This window comes from Erpetoichthys calabaricus, chromosome 5 (genome assembly GCF_900747795.2).
Source record: "Erpetoichthys calabaricus chromosome 5, fErpCal1.3, whole genome shotgun sequence".
Taxonomy (NCBI): domain Eukaryota; kingdom Metazoa; phylum Chordata; class Cladistia; order Polypteriformes; family Polypteridae; genus Erpetoichthys; species Erpetoichthys calabaricus.
In genome coordinates, this window is record NC_041398.2 from 27,735,769 (window position 1) to 27,759,412 (window position 23,644).

Sequence of the window (23,644 nt, forward strand, 5' to 3'; positions counted from 1 at the left end):
GTGAGAAGAAAGTTTTGCAGAAAATTGAAATCGAAGTAAAGAAAGAAATTATTGAAAAGTATGAGCGTGGCGTTCGTGTTACTGATCTTGCCACCGAGTACAAGAAGTCAAAACCTACGATTTCGACTATTCTAAAGCAGAAAGAATCTATTAAAGCAGCTGATGTTGCAAAAGGACTTACAGCATTAACCAGGCAGAGGCCTCAAGTGCTGGAAGAGGTGGAAAAACTACCAGTTTACTCATTTATCAATTTGAGAACCCTCCTGCTTTCAAGTAGCACAATGTAAACAAAGCCAGACTGCCAGTGATGTGGAGGGCAAACACGAAGGGCTGGGTCACAAGGACTTTGTTTTTGGAATGGCTGCACGAGGCTTTCACTCCCACCAGCTAAACAGCTAAAAACACCAGAAACCCAAGAAATCACAAGAGAGAAAACACTTGAAGGAAAACATCCGTCCATCGCGGAGCCAGACTCTCCCTCAAAACTGTAACCTCCTGTCCACCCATTTTCTCCTCACTTCATGCCAGACCTTGATTCATGCAAGGTTAGTTTTCTTGGTGGTTTATGGTTAGTTTTTGTATTACGGATTTTTCAAATGTTCCTTTTTTTCCCCTGTGTTTAAAACTCATTAAAAAAAAGTGTTTGTACAGCGATCGGTTGCAAGGCTATAGCGTGAACTCCTGTAAATGTTACTTTCTTGGTTGCTTGTGGTTGGTTTTTAAATAAAGTTCGGATTTGTTCAAATGTTCCTTTTTTTCCACTGTGCTTAAAACTCATTAAAAGAAAGTGTTTGTACAGCGATCGGTGGCAAGGCTATAACGCGAACTGCTGCAATGTTACAGAGAGAGAGAGAGAGAGGGCATGTGCAGCTGAGCAGGGAGCCTGGGTATTTGTGTCAGTGTTAGTCAATGTTTTCACATTAGTTTACTATTACACTGTGCATTCTATGGAGTAATTAACTATATTTGTGCTTAAAAATCTTAAAAAAAATATATTTACATACAGTTCGTACGGTCTGGAACAGATTAATTATATTTACATACAATCCTATGGCGGAAATTGCTTCGGTTCACGACCTAATCGGTTTACGACCAGAGGTTTGGAACGAATTATGGTCGTGAACCGAGGTTCTACTGTATAAAGTTAGGTGCTTACATTAATACAAACAAGCTGGAAATGTCCAAGTGGTGTAACATTCAGATGTTTTCAGGCATTTTGTTATCTTATGTGAAAGCTGGAGAATTTAACATTTTTAGTTACTTCATCCAAGAGTTATTTATCACGTTTTTAAATATGTTTTAACAAACAGTCATAGTAAAAAAACAACAGTGATGATGTAGTAGAATGTAATTACATTTGTTAGTAGACTACATTAAATGTGCTTTTGAAAACTTTACAATGCCATGTAATTAAAAGCTTAGCATAAAAAGGATTGTGCCGTCTCAATAGCTTTCACACTGAGCAGATTCCAATCCAGGTGATTTAAAAATGGTGTGTGTGAGTGGAGGAGTCTGTGACTAACTGTTGTTGAAATTTTCTTAAATGTAACATTTTTAAAAGAAGCACCCAACAGAGAATTAAAATTTCTTTTAATGTCTGAAGGTAAGTTTGTTGGAAGACAGGTCTGGAGTGCTCCTGATGAATTGTAGTGCCAGAGAAATGTTGAATAATTATTTAATGCAAGTTTTTTTTTTATTTAAAATATATATTTGTCTAATTTGTCTTTGATTGACACAAACACAACAAGCCATCTCAGTTTGTACTGTAGTAACAGGTAACAGCCATTGACCAGCCACAAACCCGTGACTTCTGTATTACAATGGCTTTCAAAAGCAGCCCCCCCCATCAGTGTGTTGAGCTAAATGAAAAGTTTGTTTAACCGGACACACACAGACAGGCTGTGAGCAATGCAAAGCAGAGAGCTTCCTGGTGACATCAGCTGAGCTCCCTCTGTCAGCACCCGCCATACTGCTTAGGGCCTTCACCTCCTCAGGATCCAAAACAGGTAAAAATCCCAATAATTACCCAACACGTATTTAGTGCAATAAATACAATCCCACTTGTGTCAGCCATAGTAACAAAACCACACCAGTCAGTTACATACTAAATGCCCTCATATGGACAATAAAGTGAAATTGCTAAATGAAAAATAACTTTAAAAATAAAATGAACTATGCTAATATAAAATCACTACCTGCATTACACGATAGCAGGAAAACAACTGAAATAAGTTCCCTATCTACCTATTAATATTAATTAAAACACAGTAATTTGTTAAAATTGTATAAATAACTAAGAACTTGGAAAGAAGTTGATTTATTGTATAACAGGAATACCAAAGGTTACAATTATTTATTGATTTTTATGCTAGTCTGAAGATACACAGAAGCAAAAGAGTAATAAGTATTAGCGCTAAGCAACTCTTTTCAGTTGTCATCCTGCCTGTCTTTGTTATTTGGGGAACAATCAACTTGTTCATGTCCTGCAGTAGCCAAAAACCCCAGAACAGTCACTACGTCTTCAATCTTCTGTTCACAGATCAATGGCAGTCCACTTTCTAACCCCATGCTATAAATCACTTAGGGTTGCTGCCCCTTCCCAGTCAAGTCAAGTCAAGTTGGGGAGCATGCACAGGTAAAGCACATTGCCGCACCCACTACACGACAAAACAACTCGGGATCCCAGTTGGCAACCCCCCAGGCAGACATGCAGACGAGTCCCACCTCCTGGAAATGACCCTCTCTTTGCCGCAGCCAGGCGTTACGCGGACGACCCCTTGGCCTGGTCCAGCCACTCGGGTTCCCAACAATGAGGATCTTACAAGCTGGATCACCCTCGGGGAAACGCGCCACATGGCCATAGTGCCATAACTGACGCTCCCTCACAATGCAGGTCATGTGCCTCATTCGGGACTCCATGACAAATACAAAGTCAAACCAACGGTACCTAAGGATTTTCTGGAGAGACACAGTACCAAAGGAGTCCAATCTTCGTCTCAGGTCACTGGATAGAATCCAGATCTTGCAACCATATAGCAAGACAGGGAGCACCAGGACTCTAAAGACTTGGACCTTTGTCCTTTTGCGTAGATATCGGGAGCACCACACACCACTTTCCAGCTTGGACATGGCCATCAGCAGTGTGTGTGTTTGTGGAGACAGTGTTGACCTTGTTGAGAGGTTTACTTACCTTGGCAGTGACATTTATGTCTATGGTGACTTTTCCTGTGAAGTCAGTAGACAGACTGGGAGAGCATGGGGGGGGGGGGGGACCTTCCCAGTGTAATTAAATAATTCAACCACCATGTAGTTGCAGGATGGAAAACTCAATTATTTACAATAATAATTTGAAGATAAGATTATTTCAGTCAATCCCGTCGTATATATGCTCAGAAAATACTTTCTTATTCCATTAATTTTCAAAGAAGCAAGTTTTTTTTAAAAATATTTTTATGGTTAATGTAACTTAAGCAACAGGAGAAGGCTGCTGCTGCATGAGCTGCTTATATGCAAGCCTCTTTCCCTGGTGTTGCACTTAGGATCCAAGCAGCTGTCAGAACAAGTAAATGATAAAAATATACAAAATATACAAGTTGAAGTAACTTATCTCAAGATAAAATTGAAATAGCAAACTAAGTTGTAGCTTAGCTTGCACAGAATGCTTCAATGTTTTAAGACAGACGGGATTGCAGATTCGCCTATTTTTTTCAATAAGAGAGTTTGAAATTTCAAAACTTTGCACTGCACAATCTATTCAACATTTCCCAATGAAAACTGAATGATCCCAACAAATTTATTTGAAATATTACAGTGCCAAATTTTAAAGTAATCAGTTGACATTAAGATGAGTTGTTTCATGTGGGCAAATGGACAGACAGAAATGACTACCTCAATCGGTGCTTCTCACATTATATGAGAACATACTAGAAAAGAAGGTGTAAATCTTAGATTCAAATTACTTTACCATTAAAATATTAAATCATGTGTAATGGTGTCCTGAAATTAAGGTGTAGCTGTATCTTCTGTCACAGTCAGTTTCAGACTCTGCCAACATAAAACGTCATTGAGCATGCTCAGTGATGCCATTTCCAAGTCAATTTGATCAAATTACACAACAGACAGTTCAAATCTCCTTCAGTCTCCATCTGTGTGATTGTTGTGCTTATCAGGACTGTGTGATTTTCTTCTGTGGGCTTTTGTGCAAACTTCCATTCTCAGACAAACCTAATCCAATTCCTGGTGGTTAGGAGGAGCTGGACATTGAGCTCTATGGTCTAGCCCTAGCAGCTCTAAGCAAAGCACACACACACATATACACACATACATGCAAACAAGCTCACGCACAGACACACACACACAGTAGAGTCACTAGTATACTTTAGGGATGAGGGAGTAAACTGGAGTACAAAGTGCAAAACCAAACAAAAACCAAGGAGAACATGCAAACTGCACACAGAACAACAACAGTAAGGTAAAGGATTCCCACCAGTGTATTGGACAATAAAGCACATTGCAGTGACACAACTTCAGCCTTTTAAATTCCACTAGTTCAGCTTATATGTTTTAATATACTTTCAGATCACCTAAAATAAAAGATGCAGCATACCTTTTTGGTTTTCTTTTATGTCAAAACCTGCTGTACTTAGGGGAGCTGCCCCTTCCCTGTGTAATTAATTAATTCAACCACTGTGTAGTTACAGGATGAAAAACTCAATTTTTTACAATAATAATTTGCAGATAAGATTATTTCAGTCAATCCCGTTTTATATATGCTCAGAAAATACTTTCTTATTCCATTAATTTTCAAAGAAGCGAGCTTTTATTTTTAAATATTTTTATGGTTAATGTAACTTAAGCAACAGGAGAAGGCTGCTGCTATATGAGCTGCTTATATGCAAGCCTCTTTCCCTGGTGTTGCACGTAGAATCCAAGCAGCTGTCAGGACGAGTAAATGATAAAAATATACAAAATATACAAGTTGAAGTAACTTATCTCAAGATAAAATTGAAATAGCAAACTAAGTTGTAGCTTAACTTGCACAGAATGTTTCACTGTTTTAAAACAGACGGGATTGCAGATTCGCCTATTTTTTTCAATAAGAGAGTTTGAAATTTCAAAACTTTGCACTGCACAATCTATTCAACATTTCCCAATGAAAACTGAATGATCCCAACAAATTTATTTGAAATATTACAGTGCCAAATTTTAAAACAATCAGTTGACATTAAGATGAGTTCTTTCATGTGGGCAAATGGACAGACAGAAATGACTACCTCAGTAGGTGCTTCTCACATTATATTGAGAACATACTAGAAAAGAAGGCGTAAACCTTAGATTCAAATTACTTTACCATTAAAATATTAAATCATGTGTAATGGTGTCCTGAAATTAAAGGTGTAGCTTTATCTTCTGTCACAGTCAGTTTCAGACTCTGCAAACATAAAATGCCATTGAGCATGCTCAGTGATGCCATTTCCAAGTCAATTTGATCAAATTACACAACAGACAGTTCAAATCTCCTTCAGTCTCCATCTGTGTGATTGTTGTGCTTATCAGGACTGTGTGATTTTCTTCTGTGGACTTTTGTGCAAACTTCCATTCTCAGACAAACCAAATCCGATTCCTGGTGGTTAGGAAGAGCTGGACATTGAGCTCTATGGTCTAGCCCTAGCAGCTCTAAGCAAAGCACACACACATACACACACACACATGCAAACAAGCACACGCACAGACACACACACACAGTAGAGTCACTAGTATACTTTAGGGATGAGGGAGTAAACTGGAGTACAAAGTGCAAAACCAAACAAAAACCAAGGAGAACATGCAAACTGCACACAGAACAACAACAGTAAGGTAGAGGATTCCCACCAGTGTATTGGACAATAAGGCACATTGCAGTGACACAACTTCAGCCTTTTAAATTCCATTAGTTCAGCGTATATGTTTTAATATACTTTCAGATCACCTAAAATGAAAGGTGCAGCTTACCTTTTTGTTTTTTTTTTATGTCAAAACCTGCTGTACTTAGGGAAGCTGCCCCTTCCCTTTGTAATTAATTAATTCAACCACCGTGTAGTTGCAGGATGAAAAACTCATTTTTTTATAATAACAACCCACAGATAAAGTTAACTTCTAACCTGTCTCACTGTGTATATCGTATGACGCATATTAAGCCCTAGAGACTGTGGCTGTCTTTACCTTCCAACAAAGGGATTCTCAAAGGCATCCTCAGTAATAATAACACAAATGCTTTGACTTTTAAGCCTTTACTTGAAAAATACAGTATTTATTTGAATTAAAACCATGAACAGCAAACAAATGGTAACATACTTATTATATACCAAAACAGTTTAAAATATCTCCATTAGATACTGACCCATCATTTTTCTCTTTTAAATGTAAAAATAGGTTTAGTTCTATATATGTTATATTTTACTTTATTCCATTGCAGTTTTCTTGTCTATGCATTACAAACTGCCCATTTATTAAAACTGTAAAATTTCTGACAATTGCCCCTCCCTTCAGTTGACCCCCAGTTCAGATGTTAATCATCCCACCATGTCCACTGTCATCTTTGACACCCTGGACTTGCTTCACTTTCCTGGTAAAGACACAAAGGTGACATGTCTGAGAGACAAATTAACTCAAATTCAGAATGTTTAGTGATAACATCTTTTAATGAAATTTGAAATGTGATCCTCTGATTTAGTTTGACTTGTTTGATGTGAAATGAGCTGTGAGAGAATGTGCAGCTTTAGAAATGGTTTCTGCATTTCAGAGTCCATAAAGTTTAAAAACTCCAAAAACTGACAATAAGAGGCAAACAGAAGTGGGCCTTAATGCTTTGGGTGGACTGGACTGAGACATGCGCACCCACAGAAATGTCACATATGACTACTGAGTTATAAATGGGGTATTGGCACTGATGAGGGCAGCATCAGTTTAATTGAACAAATGAATGGCAGACATTTTAGGTTTGTGAACTGAATAATGAAGCACTGAGGTCAGTGCCAGGAGTTATCAATGAGAGAATCAGCTAAAAGTGAAATAAGAAATGAATAAAGGATTAGCTGTAAGGTCTGCTTTAATTATCAGCATATATGTTTAATTAAAATAAAAGAACTTTTATCCATATGTGTGCTAAATTACATAATCCAGTTGTAGAGTAAAGCAGGCTCATTATTTCAGTGACCGTCATGAACAGGCCAGTCCATTGTGATAAACACTCCTATTCTAATGGTCAGTCATGCTGGGCCAGTTTAGAATGACCAGTTGACTTAAAAACACACAACTATGGAATTGGGAGGGAAGCCAAAGTAACCACAAGAAACAGTGAGCTGGTCAGGATAGGATCTGAACCAAGGCTAATGGAGCTGTGATGGAACAGCACTAACTCCTGAACCACACTACTAAAATATTCACAATGAAATGACACTGATACTTGGTCAAAACTTAGAATAAACTGTTGATTATTTCAGCGATCACCAGGAGGAAATACAAAACTTAAAACTAAAAATCCTAAAATGAAAAAACAAACCTCACAAATTTTAGAAACTTTTCTGATGGACTCCTTCAAACAAACTGCAGCAAGAGGCCTCCATTTAACTGACAGACAAGTACTTGACATTAATGTGTCTAAAAAGATGGCCTCAGATGATCTCGTCAAGTTATTTAGCTCCCTAAACATTTCTGTGACATTTGGGGGCTTCAGGTTTGCACTTTGTGAGCAAAAATGTATGCTGTGTTTAAAGCAAAAAACAATTTTTACTGTAAAATACCTTCAAACTTGCTCATCTGTGATGATTGGCTTTAAAGACAACTCTTTCATAATTTACCATCCAATTTTTATGGAGAAATGTCTTTTTGTTTGTCATTTAGACATTTGCAATTGTGAATTAGATAAGCAAAGTTTAAATGTGACTATTGACAAAGACATTGCAAACAATAGGGGACACTTTTTACCACATTTATTCTCGTCCTGTGGAATTCTTCACTCTTCTACTCTTACAGATAAATTTGTTTTTTTTTAAGCAATCAAAAGCTCGGATGCTGTTACTTCTTATCATGGCACATCCTTGGGATGAGTGACTATTAGAAGTAAATCTGCAAAGAGAGAAATGAGTGACGGTGAAACACCCTAAGAATTAACACAACAGGGCTGTGTGATAAAAAGACTGAGAACAAGAAGGCCACCTCTGTGGATTATATTGGGTACCATCCTCCCAGTTCCAGACTGACCCAGTGGCTCTTTTCTTCAGTCCAATCCAGTAGCCGTCCTTCATTGTGTGGTTCCTCATGTGCTGTAAAACTGTGTCCTGCCGGAGACAGAGAGACGTCACATCATAATGGACTGAATTGCTGATAGTGAACACCCTGCTGCCAGTGTGTTGGGGTGAATGGCAGTAAATGAAGTGTGACACTGGAGTGACAGAGTGAGATATTGTGCCACACTGCAGTCTTATCAGTCTTCTGTGCCACATGAATCTTAATGTCACTAAACCATTTAATCACATAAACATCACTCTTTGTGTCACTTTTTTTATTGACTTGGACTGCTCCACTGGAGCTCACTCTAACTGACATTTCATTGAAGAGGTTTTTAAAAAATAAAGAGCACTGTGACCTTTGAGGCCTGTGGTGAAATAATCCAAACTCTGATTTATGAACTGGTGCTGCAAAGTCTTCAATTACAAATGAAATGTTGATCATTAATTGCAATTCTACAGACCACTGTGATGGCGACCACACGCTGCTGGCCAGGTTTGATGTTCATACTTTTTATGACCTTTTATAATGTTTTCCTAAACATACTGCTCTGTGCGAGGGAGTAGAAGACAAAAGATGTTACATGAAAGTCATAAGCAAGACTCATTTCTGGCTGTATTTTTGTGTCTTGTTTTATCATAGATACATCAGCAGCTTTCCCACACATCAGCTCGATAATAGCACATCATGACTGTTCCTTACCAACTCATTTTGATCCTTAAATACAGCAAGAGGTATATGATGCCATGCACAGATGTCCCTGCTGGCCGACCATGATTTTTCCACTACAGAGAAATGGTAATAGTGGTCTCCCAGTCTTGTGAAATGGCTCTTCTTTAATGAATCTGCAAAGATAAAGCAAGGTGGTAGAGTCAGTGCCTGTTAGCTTCTGTCAGCACAACTCCAGTAATGTTTCAGTATTTTCAGTTCTGAGAGGCAGTAAACAAGAGAGAGAAAGTTTCATTTCTAAAATTAATTATGGAATCTCTATATATATAAAATCCAATATCTGCCTGTCTGTCTGCTTTTCATGAGAGAACTACTTAATGGATTTAGATTAGATTTTTTTGTATAATTTGCTTGAACATTCCAGTTGATTTTGAGACTTTTCTCATCACGCTAAGTATCATAGTTTGCTTGCATTTCTGATTTATTTGCACGAATCCGAGGGAGACACAGAGGGCCGAGGAGAAGGGTGCAGGGCCCTCCTCACTCACACGTGAGCCTCGGGGCATATCTTACATCCGCTTAGCTAGCGAATAAGAGAATTACTTAATGGATTTAGATCTGGTTTTTTTTCTAGAATTTGCTTGAACATTCAGGTTGATTTTGTGACTTCTCTCATCATGCTAAGAATCACAGTTCGCTTGCAGTAGTGATATATTTGCGCTAATCTGAAACAGAGGCTGCGGGCCAAGGGGAGAGGGAGGTGAGACCGCAGGAGTAGAGAGTCGGGCAGGGCCCTCCTCACTGTCCTGTTTCACTTCTTTGTGGGCGGAGCCAAGGGCATGGCTATTTATTTCATAAATCTCATTTCTTGCTTAAAATATAGTTGTAATGTTAGATTCAAATGACTGCCCCATTTCTACAGTCATCAGGTGGCCAACAATTTGTATAATTTCCTGAAAGTCTGTAGAAAGACTGATCACTTTCTGACATTATGATCTTCAACTATCAAAGGAGTCAGCGCAAAAATAATATAAAAAATTGGATTATAGAAGCCAAACAGTCCCTTTTGTGCTCCACAGTGTGTTAATTAACACCGTTAGTGGTTAGTTAACATAGGCAGGAGCTCACGCTGACTGTGCTGAGTCAGGTAATGAAGAAGGTTCTGGAAGGCTCACACAGAGAAGCATTTTAAGTTCTTCATTGAGCTTGTTGGGCCTTTAGGAACCCCATACTGCCATCCCTATAAGCTGAAAACTACGCAGGGGTCTCATTTATAAAACTTGTGTATATATTAAAAAAGGCTTGAAATGTGTGTACGCATCTTTCCATGGATAAATCAGGAGTTATAAAAGAAAACTTGACTGGGAAAACATGCCTATATTTATGGCAACTCTGATCCATGCATACGCAGCATTTCGGAGAAGCTGGGAAATAAGGGCACCCTTGATCAAGTAGGGAAATGCCACGAAGCCACCTAAAGGACGATTCGCAAGCACAATAAATCATATCATCAAGCCATTGTTATTATTATGTGCGTTGACATGACAAACATATTACACCTCAAAAGTAATGACTATGATGTACTGAATGTATTTTAGTTACATTTTTAATTGGCTTGTGGTAGGAAGTCCACAGCCTGCCTGATTGTGAAGGCAAGTGTGAATTTGAGTGTCCGGCAGGTACCGCATTGATTTCTTGGAGGGTGAGGCGTGTTCACACCTGTGACCCATTAGGAGCATTAGTATAAGAGGATCCTGAACGGGACAGAAAGGGGGGAGAGAGAAATAAAAGAGAGAACAAAAATCGAGCTCTGAGAACAGCATTTGGGTAGAGAGGTCGGACAAGCCAACCAGCGAGTGTAGGAAAGGCAGCCCAACAGATGTTCCTGCAATGGAGTGAAGGATCGACACTCTAGGGGTAGATCGTTCCCACTGATTTGTTTTACTCTCGTTTTAGCATGGATTTTAACTTCATGGACTGACATTGTTTTTAGGATTATTTATTTCTTGAAAAGAGCACTGCACTTTAATTTGAACACTGTTCTGTTTTGAGTGTTTTCATGAAAGCACTGAGAACCTGTTACACCTACCTCTTGCTTGGTGTTGCGTCATCTGCCGACTCATCCAGTTATGTTATTGACAGTATTGGGTTCAAGAGGAAGGAAGTGGGAGCGTGGAAGCAACTCGCACTGTTGGAGGGGACAATGCTACGCACTGAAGAACTTTATTTTGTTTTGCCAGTTTATATCAGCTAGCTGGTATCACTTCTCAGAGAACTGACCGACAGGTCAGGAATATCTTGGCCATTAGCTGACTGGTGAGGCACTTCATCAAGTTTTCATAAGGTTTGGGTGCACACATACTATATAAAACATAACATGTTTTTGTCAATGTAAAAAAGATAATTTGTAGTACTGTTTGTTTCTCCTAATGTAATCGGAGCACTACTGTATACTGCACTCACATGAAGCTGTTTTTGTTAACCATAAGCTTATACATTCCATTAATGCACAAGTTATCTGTGATTCCATGAGGTGGCTGAGAAACCTTGTGTCCTCATGGCCTGGGTATGCCCGTGATTCGCAAAGTAGCTTAGGCATGGGTTGGTGCTGTATGTGGTGGCTGGCTTGTTGGTTAGGTTACTGGGTGTCTCAGAGCATTTGGAACCAATAGCGAAGATATCATCAGGAGTCACTAATAGGCCAACTTGTAAAACATAACATGGATTCAGAGATAGAGGATGTGACTTAGACATTGGAATTAAAGGATTGTGAGTCAAAGCACCAAAGAAAAAAAAAGAAAAAATACAATAAGTCAAAAAATAAATTAGCAAAGCAAGAAGCAAAGAAATAAATAAATAAAATAGTTAAATATTAAAAATAATTGCTGTACCATTGGAGTTCAATGTTTTTCTTCCACCACCACCACTCTTGCTGCCTAAAATCAAAAATAACACACATTTAGTTGGTTAACCGGACTTGCCCTATACTAGCTTGATGAGTTCAAACATAGTGATGATGGAGATGACATTGCAACCTGCAGCTAAAATATCTCACCATACAAAAATGACTCTATAAACTTATAAATGTAACTCAGTACAGAGGAATGAGTGCAGGCATGGAAAAAATTAATAACAAACATCCATATCAATCTCAAAAACTCTAGTACATAGAGTTACATTTGACTGTACTTTCTCCGATCCTGTTCAGCCTATATATATCGGACTTCCAACACAACTCGGAGTCCTGCCACATGCAGAAGTTCGCTGATGACACTGCTATCATGGGCTGCATCAGGAGTGGGCAGGAGGAGGAGTATAGGGACCTAATCAATGACTTTGTTAAATGGTGCGACTCAAACCACCTACACCTGAACACCAGCAAAACCAAGGAGCTGGTGGTGGATTTTAGAAGGCCCAGACCCCTAATGGACCCTGTGATCATCAAAGGTGACTGTGTGCAGATGGTGCAGACCTATAAATACCTGGGAGTGCAGCTGGATGATAAATTAGACTGGACTGCCAATACTGATGCTCTGTGTAAGAAAGGACAGAGCCGGTTATACTTCCTTAGAAGGCTGGCGTCCTTCAACATCTGCAATAAGATGCTGCAGATGTTCTATCAGACAGTTGTGCCGAGCACCCTCTTCTACGCAGTGGTGTGCTGGTGAGGCAGCATTAAGAAGAAAGACGCCTCACGCCTGGACAAACTGGTGAGGAAGGCAGGCTCTATTGTTAGCATGGAGCTGGACAGTTTGACATCTGTGGCAGAGCGACGGGAGATCAGCAGGCTCCTATCAATTATGGAAAATCCACTGCATCCACTAAACAGTATCATCTCCAGACAGAAGAGCAGCTTCAGCAACAGACTGTTGTCACTGTCCTGCTCCACTGACAGATTGAGGAGATCGTTCCTCCCCCAAACTATGAAACTCTTCACTTCCACCCGGGGGGGTAAACGTTAACATTATATAAAGTTATTGTCTGTTTTTACCTGCATTATTATCAATCTTTAATTTAATATTGTTTTTTGTTTCAGTAAGGTGCTGCTGGAGTATGTGAATTTCCCCTTGGGATTAATAAAGTGTCTATCTATCTACATATTTCAAAGAACTTTATGTTGAATCAGTTCAATTCATCAGTGAGTATTACTAAGTAGAGTAATTAATTACTAAAATAAGTGACCACTGGGGCACTGCTGTGCCGTAGGCCTACTAAAATCCAGAATGACACTCAGATACTAAAAACCAGCAACAAACTGTTTTTTGGAATTACACTCAAAAGGGAAACAACAAGCCATTCAGGAGTCTGACTATACAAAATACAACAGGGTGGAACCTGCATACCTGCCTCTTCCTTCTCATCTCAGTTATAATGTTACTCAATACTCCTCAACCACCTTGTCAGGTGAGACATTTTTTGCTCTTCACTTTTATTTCCAAACTCAGAGAAATCGAAGGTCCTTTTAAAAAAGACCTTGGAAGCATTCAAGAGCACTGGTCATCCAGCTTCCATTCTGCTCAAAACACAGAAGCATAGAGCTGTCCCTTTAAAAGGCCATGTACACATAACTGTGGCCCAGGACATGCCTACAAGCTTTCTACTGTTTTTGAAAGGCTTAGAGGACTGACCACTGACTTAGTGACCTCCTCCGGAAGCCTTTAATGTGAGCGCCTCCGACTTCCAGACAGTACACTAGCATCACATTCAGGTAATCATCTAGACCAACTACAAGGCAGCTTATTGATATTAATCCAGGCCTTTAGTATATCATGTGAGATATCAAATTCTGCATACGAGGAAAAAAATCCTTGCATTGCACCTCAGTACCCTGCTTTCTTTCACAAGTTATACCATATGAGAAATTCTGCACAATTCAGATTCTAGAGCTGATGTATAAACTGTCTTTACAATAGCTTTAAGGTACTAATGGGCATGTTTTAGTTTGGTTCCTGGTACATTGATGACCTAAGAGAACTTAAGATGACATGAAACAGACAATAGAAAAAAATGGAGATTGTGTGGTATGACTAAAGGAAAGCACTTGCATTAGTAGTTCTAAGGGTGTGGAGTAAACACACAGCCATCATCTTGTTGCAGCTTTTCTTTCTTCTTTAAAGGTAAGCCATTCATCTCCTTCCAATGCATCCTTTCCAACAAATCTGTCTCACCTTCATTCACAGTTTCTCTCCTCTTATTGACTTTATTCATCTGATTGTCTCCAAAATCAGAGTTGTTGTTTTTTTTCTCCTCTCATTTCATTCCTACTTCTTCCTTTTACCTCTCCTCAGGTCATACTTTTGTAATGTCACTCTTATCATGAATCTCCCTTTCGATCTTCCTTCTTCACTCATTCTCTTGTTTCTGCTTTCATGTTTTCTCCAGTCATTTTTGATTCTCTATCTGAACGCTTGACCCGCTTACCCGCTGTGAACGCAGCAGATCACCAAGCTTTATGAAATCATCTGGTGAGCTGTCCAGTATTGAACTGAACTGAATTTGACCTTCTACACCTGAAAGTCCTCCTTCATCTCTTGCAACAATCATTCTTCTTTTGTGACAAATCCATTCCCTACTGTCTGTGCCTTATTGTGCCCCTCAACTGTGTCTTCCCAGTCAGTTTGCTGCATTACTTTTTAATATGTTTGTGGCTTACTTGAGTTACTTTGTCCTCCAATATGTTCTACTCATATGCTTGTGACTAGAAATGAGCCAAACAGGTATAATTCGTGCCACTGCAGTTTAGCAAAAATGGCACTAAAATATGTTCTACATATGATTTTGCAATTATGAAGCACTAAACTTGCTAAAGACATTTGGGGTTTTATGTTTCATTTTTGGTTTGCGGTGATAAAGAGTACTGCATTCAAAAGCCTTGTGCTTGTGTTCTTTCTTGCAGCTAAATAACTTTTACAATAATGAAAAAAATGTAGAATATGCATTTTAAAATACATTAGAATCAATATTAATATATTTTAAAATGTGCTGCAATATATTTCAAAAATAAATATAATATATTGTCATATACAGTACTGCAATATGTTGTGTGAGAGAACCCCAAACCCAAGACACAGTATAACACCAGACGTTATATGAATAAAATAAAAGGTATTTATTCACACAAGCACCATTAAACACAATCCTCTCTCCAGTAATAAGACACAATTATACAGAACAAATAAATTCTTTCCCCTCTCCACTTCCTGTTCAGTGTTGCCTGCTGCTTCTCGACTCTGACTTGATTCAATTAAGACATTGGGCTTCCTTTCAAACCAGACCTGGGAACTGCTCCTGGTCTCCTGTTCAGGGTAGGTTTGCATTTTCAGTTTTGTGTGGAAACCAGGGCAGTCCCTCCACAGCAGCTCCCTATGGTGGTCTCTAAAAACTCTGATAGAGCTGCATTTCCAGACCCTGCTGGTGTCCTGATCAGGTTTAGGTCAGAGGGACACTTCCATCTGTCATGTGGAGGAATGATCTGCTCATTTGAAATGATTACAATCTGCCTGAAGAAGGGGCCTGAACTGCCTCGAAAACTTGCATATTGCAATCTGTTCAGTTAGCCAATAAAAGGTGTCATTTGGTTGACTTCTTATTGCATCCACAAGGGGGCTCCGCCCCCTGCTCACTTCGCTTGCCTACCCCCGGCGTTGGGTATCCTGAAATACATTAGTCGAGCTTGTTCGTTTTGGAGCGTGCCCGCTTTGCCCGCGGCATTTCAGACACGCGTTGTAGGCGCCCGCGTTCATTGATCTTATCCAGGTGGGCTCGTGTTTGTATCGTTGAGCTGTATTGTGTTTGAATTTGGTGTAAAGCATTCAGCGGTTTGTACAATCCTAAGCAGCACATTATTCCTAACTTCACTCCGCAGTAGTGCCACGCACAATATGGCGGTGACACCTGTGCCTTCACTCCGCAGTAGTGCCACTCACAATATGGCGGTGACGCCTGCGCCTTCCGTACTTTATGGACCCGTGGGGCCTCCGTAGCCTCTTCCGTTTGAATCTGGGCTGCAGCGCAGAGTCCTCTTTTTTGTGTGGCTGTGTCGGTAGTCGTTAGCCATGGGCGCGTTGTTGCTTCATTACTCATTCACGTCAGTTGAGCTCTTTCGTTTTTGGGCCATGACTCCTTCGTGCGCGGTGGACTTCGCGTGCGGTTTATGAGACGCGCGCTGTACGCGCCTCCGCAGTATGTCTCATGGTCCCATCGCCGTGTACCTGCGTCCATGCCATCCGGTTTACCATTCTCAGTTAGTAATATGGATAATGGATAACACGGTACAACACCCTACTACTACAAACATTTGAAGTACAATTGGTTACATTTCTTTTGTTTTTCTAATTGGAGCGCAGGCAGATACTGTAAAGTGACTTGTTTGTGGCCACACAGTCTCAGTAGTGGGATTTGAACCAAAAACTTCAGTGTTTGAAATCCACAGCCTTAATCACTACAACACACTGCTATGTCCTCACAACATAAGTCTCTCCAATGTCACTGTCCTAAACAGCAGGCATCAATCATTTGTGAACTACGTGGAACATTAATAGGTTGACAAAACAGGATATAATAATTATAGAAGGATCGTTACACTTACCTCTCACAGACAGATAGATCACTACACCAATCACTATTACGAGGATTATGACGAGTATAAAGAGCTTACAGCAAAATGAGAAGATTCTCTGCTCTATAGAGGAAAAGAATGGATATTTAGTCATATCATTAGTCAAAGACACTAAATGATAAGTAATAAAATAACAGATGGGTACACTTTCTAAAATATGGCCTTCACAGATTTTTACAACTATAAATACCAGGTACCAGACTTCAGAAATCTTTATGCTGCAGATTGACATAATTAATAATTAAATCATAAACTAATAACTGAGTAGCAAAGTTTCAGCAACTATGTATTTAAGTGAAGCTGTAGTCAAAGTTCAAAATTGAGACTAAACCAAACATTCAATGATGCCAAGACTCCTAAACACATCAATGTCAAATCTTTGCTCCTTGGTTGTCATAAGTCTCAATCGGCCTTCCACTTGGACGCCATTCTAAGATTTTCTAAAAATCAAAAAGGACAAATAAAACAAAATGTTAGGTTTTCTTTGATTTTTGTTTTGTCAAGTGTTTCTGTTGCAATGATTTATTGTTTTAAAATTTGACAAATGCTTTATTAAGACAAAGCTCCAGGGGTGTTGCATCCTATCTTGTCAGCACTGGACGTAAGGCAGGATGCAGCTCTAGAAGACAATTCACTTCAAGGCCCACCCAGTCATACATGGGGTGAATTCAGAGACCTCAGTGTACCTAACCTGCATGCCTTTGGGATTGTGGAGGTAAAACCAAATACAGATTAAAGAGGGAAGGTCCAAACTGCACAAGACAAAGACTGTTCACAGGGTTTGAAAAAAATCCAACTTTCAGCCTTTGCTTGGTCACTGATGACTTTTGCTTTCAGATCCATCTATTTAGTGATGGACAGTAAATGCTTGGATGTTTTGAAAGACATAATTTTCTTATGTTTTTTCATTGTTCTTTATAGATTCTGATTACCCTTTATTACAAGTACTTCAGCATGTGTGGTGTGCTAACACTGTAACATGTTTCAATAATCTTTTGCTTCAAGATCTCACTGGTCTTAAGCAGTGGCTCTTTAGTGTTTCCTTCTATAGGATACAAGGGAATCAGTATAACATGTCCATTTTCATCTTTATTACTTCTATATTTCTAATAGTAAATTAATTTCTTTAATTAGTCTCATGGTATATATTGTTCATTCCTGGTCATTGTCTCTTTTCTAGTTACAAATTAAGTCCTTCTTACAGTGCGGCGGTGAATGTTATGTTTTACTTATGCAGTACTAGGGTGTTGTACCGTCTTAGCCATTATGGATGTAATGAGAAGTCAAGCTTGACTTCTTTTTACTGATGCACAAAGATTTACCATGTTTGTTTATTTCACCTCCTCTTTATAGTTGGAACAACTTAATATGTGTTGGATTATTAATTAGGCAGCTATGGAGGCAAGGGGTGTCCTAGTGGTGAAGTGCACAAAAGGATATCCAGTCGACTCAGAGTTCAAGGAGTAATTCTATGTAGCGCCTGTTATTTCAGTAAAGTTTGAAATGAATTCATAACTTGAGAATTATTCCGACTGGTCATTGGAACATTACAAAAGTGTGTTATAAAGTTGTTTACCACAACAATGCAGGTACTTCCTTTTGTGCCTGTCATGGTTGTTAAGTTTATTTCACATATTGGTTTCAGTGATATGTATTAGGCTTAAACATTCTCTATATTCTCTGTGCTTGTTGCCTCTTTTGTGCATGCATTAACTGTTCTCTAGGGTGCCTGGGTCTTGAAAATTGTCAGCTAATAGGTTAATTATTACACGTTTACTTCATGTAATTAGACATGTTGTTTTTAAGGCCTTTCATTTTTATGCATTTTTATTATTGATGTTGGGCTTACAGGCACTGTGCTCACTTGGTTTAGTTCTTATTTATCAAATCGATTCCAATACATACAGAAATGTGCTGACAGTACTCCATCATTATACACAGAAGTGAGATATGGTGTCCCGCAGGGCTCAGTACTGGGACCTTTACTGTTTTCACTTTACATGCTTCCACTGGGATCTCTCATTAGGAAACATCATGATAATTTTCACTCGTATGCAGATGACACCCAGTTATATGTTTCTTTTAGAGCAAATGAAGTTTCTCCAATGTTGTCTTTAATTAGTTGTGTTAGTGAATTAAAGGAGTGGATGGATGAGAACTACTTGTCTTTAAATACAGATAAAACAGAGATGTTAATTGTTGGCGGGAATGACGCTGATCACAACAATATTTTATCATCATTTAACTCAGTTGGAATCACCATTAATTTTACTGAATCAGCCCGCAATCTAGGAGTTATCTTTGACTCTAGCATGTCATTTAACGCGCATATTACAAAGTTGTCCAAATCACCTTTCTTCCATCTTAAAAATGTTGGGAAATAAAGGCGCTTTCTAAATAAACAGGATTCTGAGAAATTAATTCATGCAATTATTTCTAGTAGGATTGACTACTGCAATGCGGTGTTCACTGGATGTTCAAACTGTTCTTTATACAGACTCCAGTGATCCAAAATACTGCTGCAAGAGTTATTACAAGAACAAGAAAGTACGAACACATAACTCCAGTTCTTAAATCCTTACACTGGCTCCCAGTTAAGTTTAGGACAGTTTTCAAAATCCTCCTTTTAACATATAAAGCCTTAAATGGCCAAGGTCCGGCTTACTTGTCTGAACTTATCATGACTTACAAACCAGAGCGCACATTAACATCTCAAGATGCTGGTCTGCTTATGATTCCAAGGATTAATAAAATAACAGTGGGAGGTCGAGCTTTTAGTTACAGGGCCCCTAAACTGTAGAATGGACTGCCTGCTACTATAAGAGATGCCCCTTTGGTCTCAGCTTTTAAATCCCAGCTGAAGACTCATTGCTTTAGTTTAGCACACCCTGACTAGAGCTGCTGATTAACTGTACAGACTGCATCTCTGTTGCTAGTCATTAGCACTAAAACATAAGTAACATGATAGTTATAATTTGTTACTAACCCTCACCTATTCTATTTCTCTTCTCGGTACTCAAATGTGGCACATGGTTCCACGGCCCACTTGCAAAGTTGTTTTGCCTGCCTAAGGTACAGTCATCCCTGATGGAGGATCGCAGGAATGGGGTAGAGGGGTCCTTTCATCGGATTGGCTGGCCCAGCACTGGCCAAATGGGGGAGGCAGCTTGATGGCTGAGGTCTCCAGGACTCTAAACAAATCCAAATCATATTATGTGGTATCATCTACTGTTAAATTCTGCTCCGTACTTGTAAAATTTTTATTTTTATACTGTATTGGGGATTTGTTCTGTTCTGTGTAGATAGATAGATAGATAGATAGATAGATAGATAGATAGATAGATAGATAGATAGATAGATAGATAGATAGATAGATAGATAGATAGATAGATACTTTATTAATCCCAAGAGGAAATTCACATTGTATTGTATTGTATTGTATTGTATTGACCCCCTTCTTTTTGACACCCACTGCACACCCAACCTACCTGGAAAGGGGTCTCTCTTTGTACTGCCTTTCTCAAGGTTTCTTCCATTTTTTCCATACAAGGTTTTTTTGGGGGGGAGTTTTTCCTTGTATTCTTAGAGAGTTAAGCCTGGGGGGCTGTCAAGAGGCACGGCTTGTTATAGCCCATTGCGGCACTTCTTGTGTGATTTTGGGCTATACAAAAATAAATTGTTTTGTATTGTATATTGAATCATTATATATAATATTCACGTTTGTGGCTAATTTTCTTCGATATGAACGCATTCTCTTTAAATACTAGAGCTGTGGGATGCGTTTTGTAATTTTTTTTCTTTATTTTGAATTGATTATCTTCTGAATTATTAGCGTATAAATGTATTCTCTTTTTACATCCAGTATAAGTGTGTGTTTTGACAGTTTGTGCTATGTCAATGATTATTAGCAGTACCTATCATTCCCACTAAAGGAATACACGATCTAAGCTAGAATCTTTTCATGTCACGATAATATCTCAACCTGAATGAAGGAACACCATATCTTGCTTAGCCTGGCAATCTACCTCTGGTTCATTATCACTAGCACTTACCAAGTCATTACACCACCTTGGGGTGGTTATTGATAACAAGTCACATTGACACATTCACATGGACACACTGATGATAAGCCACACTGACCACATTGCAGCTGTCTCTCATTTATACAGATTCACTTTGTATAATATAAACAAAATCAGACCATATATTATGAAATACACAGCACAACTCTTTCTTCAGGCTTTGTCTGGGTTACTGCAACTCTTTACTGTCAGGAGTACTTGCATGCTCTACCAAGTTGCTGCAGAGGATTCAAAATGCAATGGCACATCTGGTGTTCAACCAGCCAAGAGAGGCTAATGGCACTCGTCTTTTCAGGTTGCTACACTGGCTCCCTGCAGTGGCATGTGTTAAGTTCAAATCCTTGATGACTGCCTACAGAGTAGTTAAAGGGTCAACATCTATGTATCTGGAGACACTTGTAAGATTTTATGATCCTTCTCACGCACATTGGTCTGCTGATGAACAGCATTTTGGTGACGCCACCTCTGCCTGGCTTCAAATCTCAATCTAGACTCTTTTCATGTGTAACAACTCTCTGTTGAAATGAGCAGTCTATCTCCATCTGAACTATTACCTATATCCTAAAAGGATTAGTTGACTCTCTTCTTTTGTGACTATTGGTCTACTTGGTAATGGCTTTGATAGGTTCATATCGCTAAGGAAAGATTAACGAGTTTTATTGTTTGTTTGAAGCTCTTCACTTGATTACGTTGACGTCTTTTGTATAATAGCATCTAAGTAGTAGTTCTTCATGTTTTTGTTACAACACACTTATTTCTTCTTTTAAAAAAGTTGATTTATTATTTGTCTCTAAGACATACTCTGCCTTGGTGATATTTGACTAGAGGTTATTGGGCATATTATTGTATTAGGCAGTTTATGTAAATACTCCATCCACAGCATTATCTATAATGTCACTGACATGTGACAAAGGACTAATACAAAGGAAAAAGCAACATCTGATATTTCCAGTAGCATAAATTTGTTTACATCAGACTTTGTTTTATTCTCATGAAGTGCTTTATCATTGCCATTTCCATTCCTATCTCTGTGGAAGAAACACCTCTGAGATGACACCTCAGCACTTTAGAGCAATCAGGTGCATCACAGGACTTCAGGACATATCATACTCTGACAGCCTCATAGAATTAGACCTGTTTAGTTTCCTGTTAGTTTCGTGCAGAGGAGAGTGTGTGGGGACTTTATTCAGGTCGTCAGAATTTTCAAAGGCATCAATAAAGTAAATTCAGCAGAATCATTTCAAGTAAATAGCAAGTTTCATGGACACTGATTGAAATTAAGTAGATGAGTCTTTAATTTGAAGCCAGGAAGCACTTCTTTATTGAAAGAGTTGGGGGGAAAAAACACCAAGACATGGCGTAAGGAGCACAAATGTTTAAGAAGTATTGGAATGAGATATTGGGACAACTTAGCTGTGACCTAAACAAACAAGCTTGATGATTTGAATGGTCTCCTCTCAAGTGTCAAATTTCAAATGTTCTTATATTCAATAATCTGATTTTAATTACCAATATTTTTTGGGTGTTGCATAGTGAAAAAAAGTTTAGTAGAAACAGGTATATGCTTTGAATTTTTAAACCAATTAAATTCTAACCTTTCAAGAACTTTAAGAGAAGACTGTCTACTTTATAATCACCGTGAAATGCATTGGACTGATCAGATATTTGAGAAGAACTAAGGCCTGTTATGAATGTTCTTCCCTGTGCCTGCCTTTAACTCCTCTAATCTCTTTCTGTTAAGTAAGAACTTTTTTATGAGGCAGTCGAATGGTGAAGTACCAGGGGGCATTAAAAGAAAATGCCATGTTGTGGCTTTGTTCAACTGTTTGCATGATTGCCATTTCCAATTTTCATCCTAGCCAGTGAAAATCATTTTTTTTGTTTTTTGTTAGTGACAGAAAATCCATTTTAGTAGTCAACCACCTGTTACTTACAGTATACTGGCTGATACTACAAGTTGTCTGTAAATATACACATACATATGGACATGGTCAATACGGAACAGGGCTTCAATGTCACTAATATGCCTTCTGTTGCCACCCCTAAGTTGGAGGAGAAAATGCCAGACAAAGATTGATGTCCCTTCTAATCCCACCACTTACAGGCCACCCAAATATAAGGGCGGTCACAACAAGAAGATGTTCATTTATTGCTAGGATGTCAGGCGAGCTGACCTCTTCTCTGAGGCATTACCTAGTGATTATTCGCTATATTCTCTTGCTTCATTATTTTTAACATCCTTTGTTGAAAATTGAAATAAAGCTGGAACTTCAAATGCTTGACATTTTCTTGTGCTCTTTAGTTACAATACATACATTATTATGTTAGTTACAATACATTATTATGCCTCTGACATATAATATAAGCCTTTAGCCACAGGCACTGTAATACTCTAATATTTTTATTCAATTCTATACTATTGTTATTTTTGACCATGTGCTGGACTTATTACCTAAGATTGTATATTAATGAAGTTGACAAAAACAATTATTTAAAATATTGTGAGTTACTGAAAGATAACCAGAAGTACCATTGTTGCTCTGCTGATCTGATGGTGGACCGTTGTGTTGACTTCTTAATTGTCCACTTGACTGACCACCTTCCACTTGGGAGTAAGTGACCTCCATAGCTGTTTGATTAAAGTAAAGAAACAATTTTAATAATATTAATAAATCAATGTGTTTTTAGTAACACTCCATTGCTCTTGAATGGGATGAAGCTGAAACTTGATATACAGGTGCTGGTCATAAAATTAGAATATCATGACAAAGTTGATTTATTTCAGTAATTCCATTCAAAAAGTGAAACTTGTATATTAGATTCATTCATTACACACAGACTGATGTATTTCAAATGTTTATTTCTTTTAATGTTGATGATTATAACTGACAACTAATGAAAGTCCCAAATTCAGTATCTCGGAAAATTAGAATATCAATTAAGACCAATGCAAAAAAAGGATTTTTAGAAATGTTGGCCAACTGAAAGGTATGAACATGAAAAGTAT

General features: G+C 38.5%; 2 long non-coding RNA genes across 2 annotated transcripts in view; one reads left to right on the forward strand and one right to left on the reverse strand.

Moving 5' to 3' along the window:
- LOC127527783 (uncharacterized) overlaps positions 1 to 23,644 on the forward strand; it is a 497,464-nt gene that overhangs the window by 412,416 nt on the left and 61,404 nt on the right. The window lies entirely within an intron of this gene.
- LOC114652455 (uncharacterized) lies at positions 6,726 to 9,108 on the reverse strand. Its single transcript, XR_007934914.1, has 3 exons — positions 8,961 to 9,108; positions 8,197 to 8,311; positions 6,726 to 8,106 (listed from the first exon to the last, which is right to left on the reverse strand). It is a non-coding gene; the product is annotated as an uncharacterized LOC114652455 (long non-coding RNA).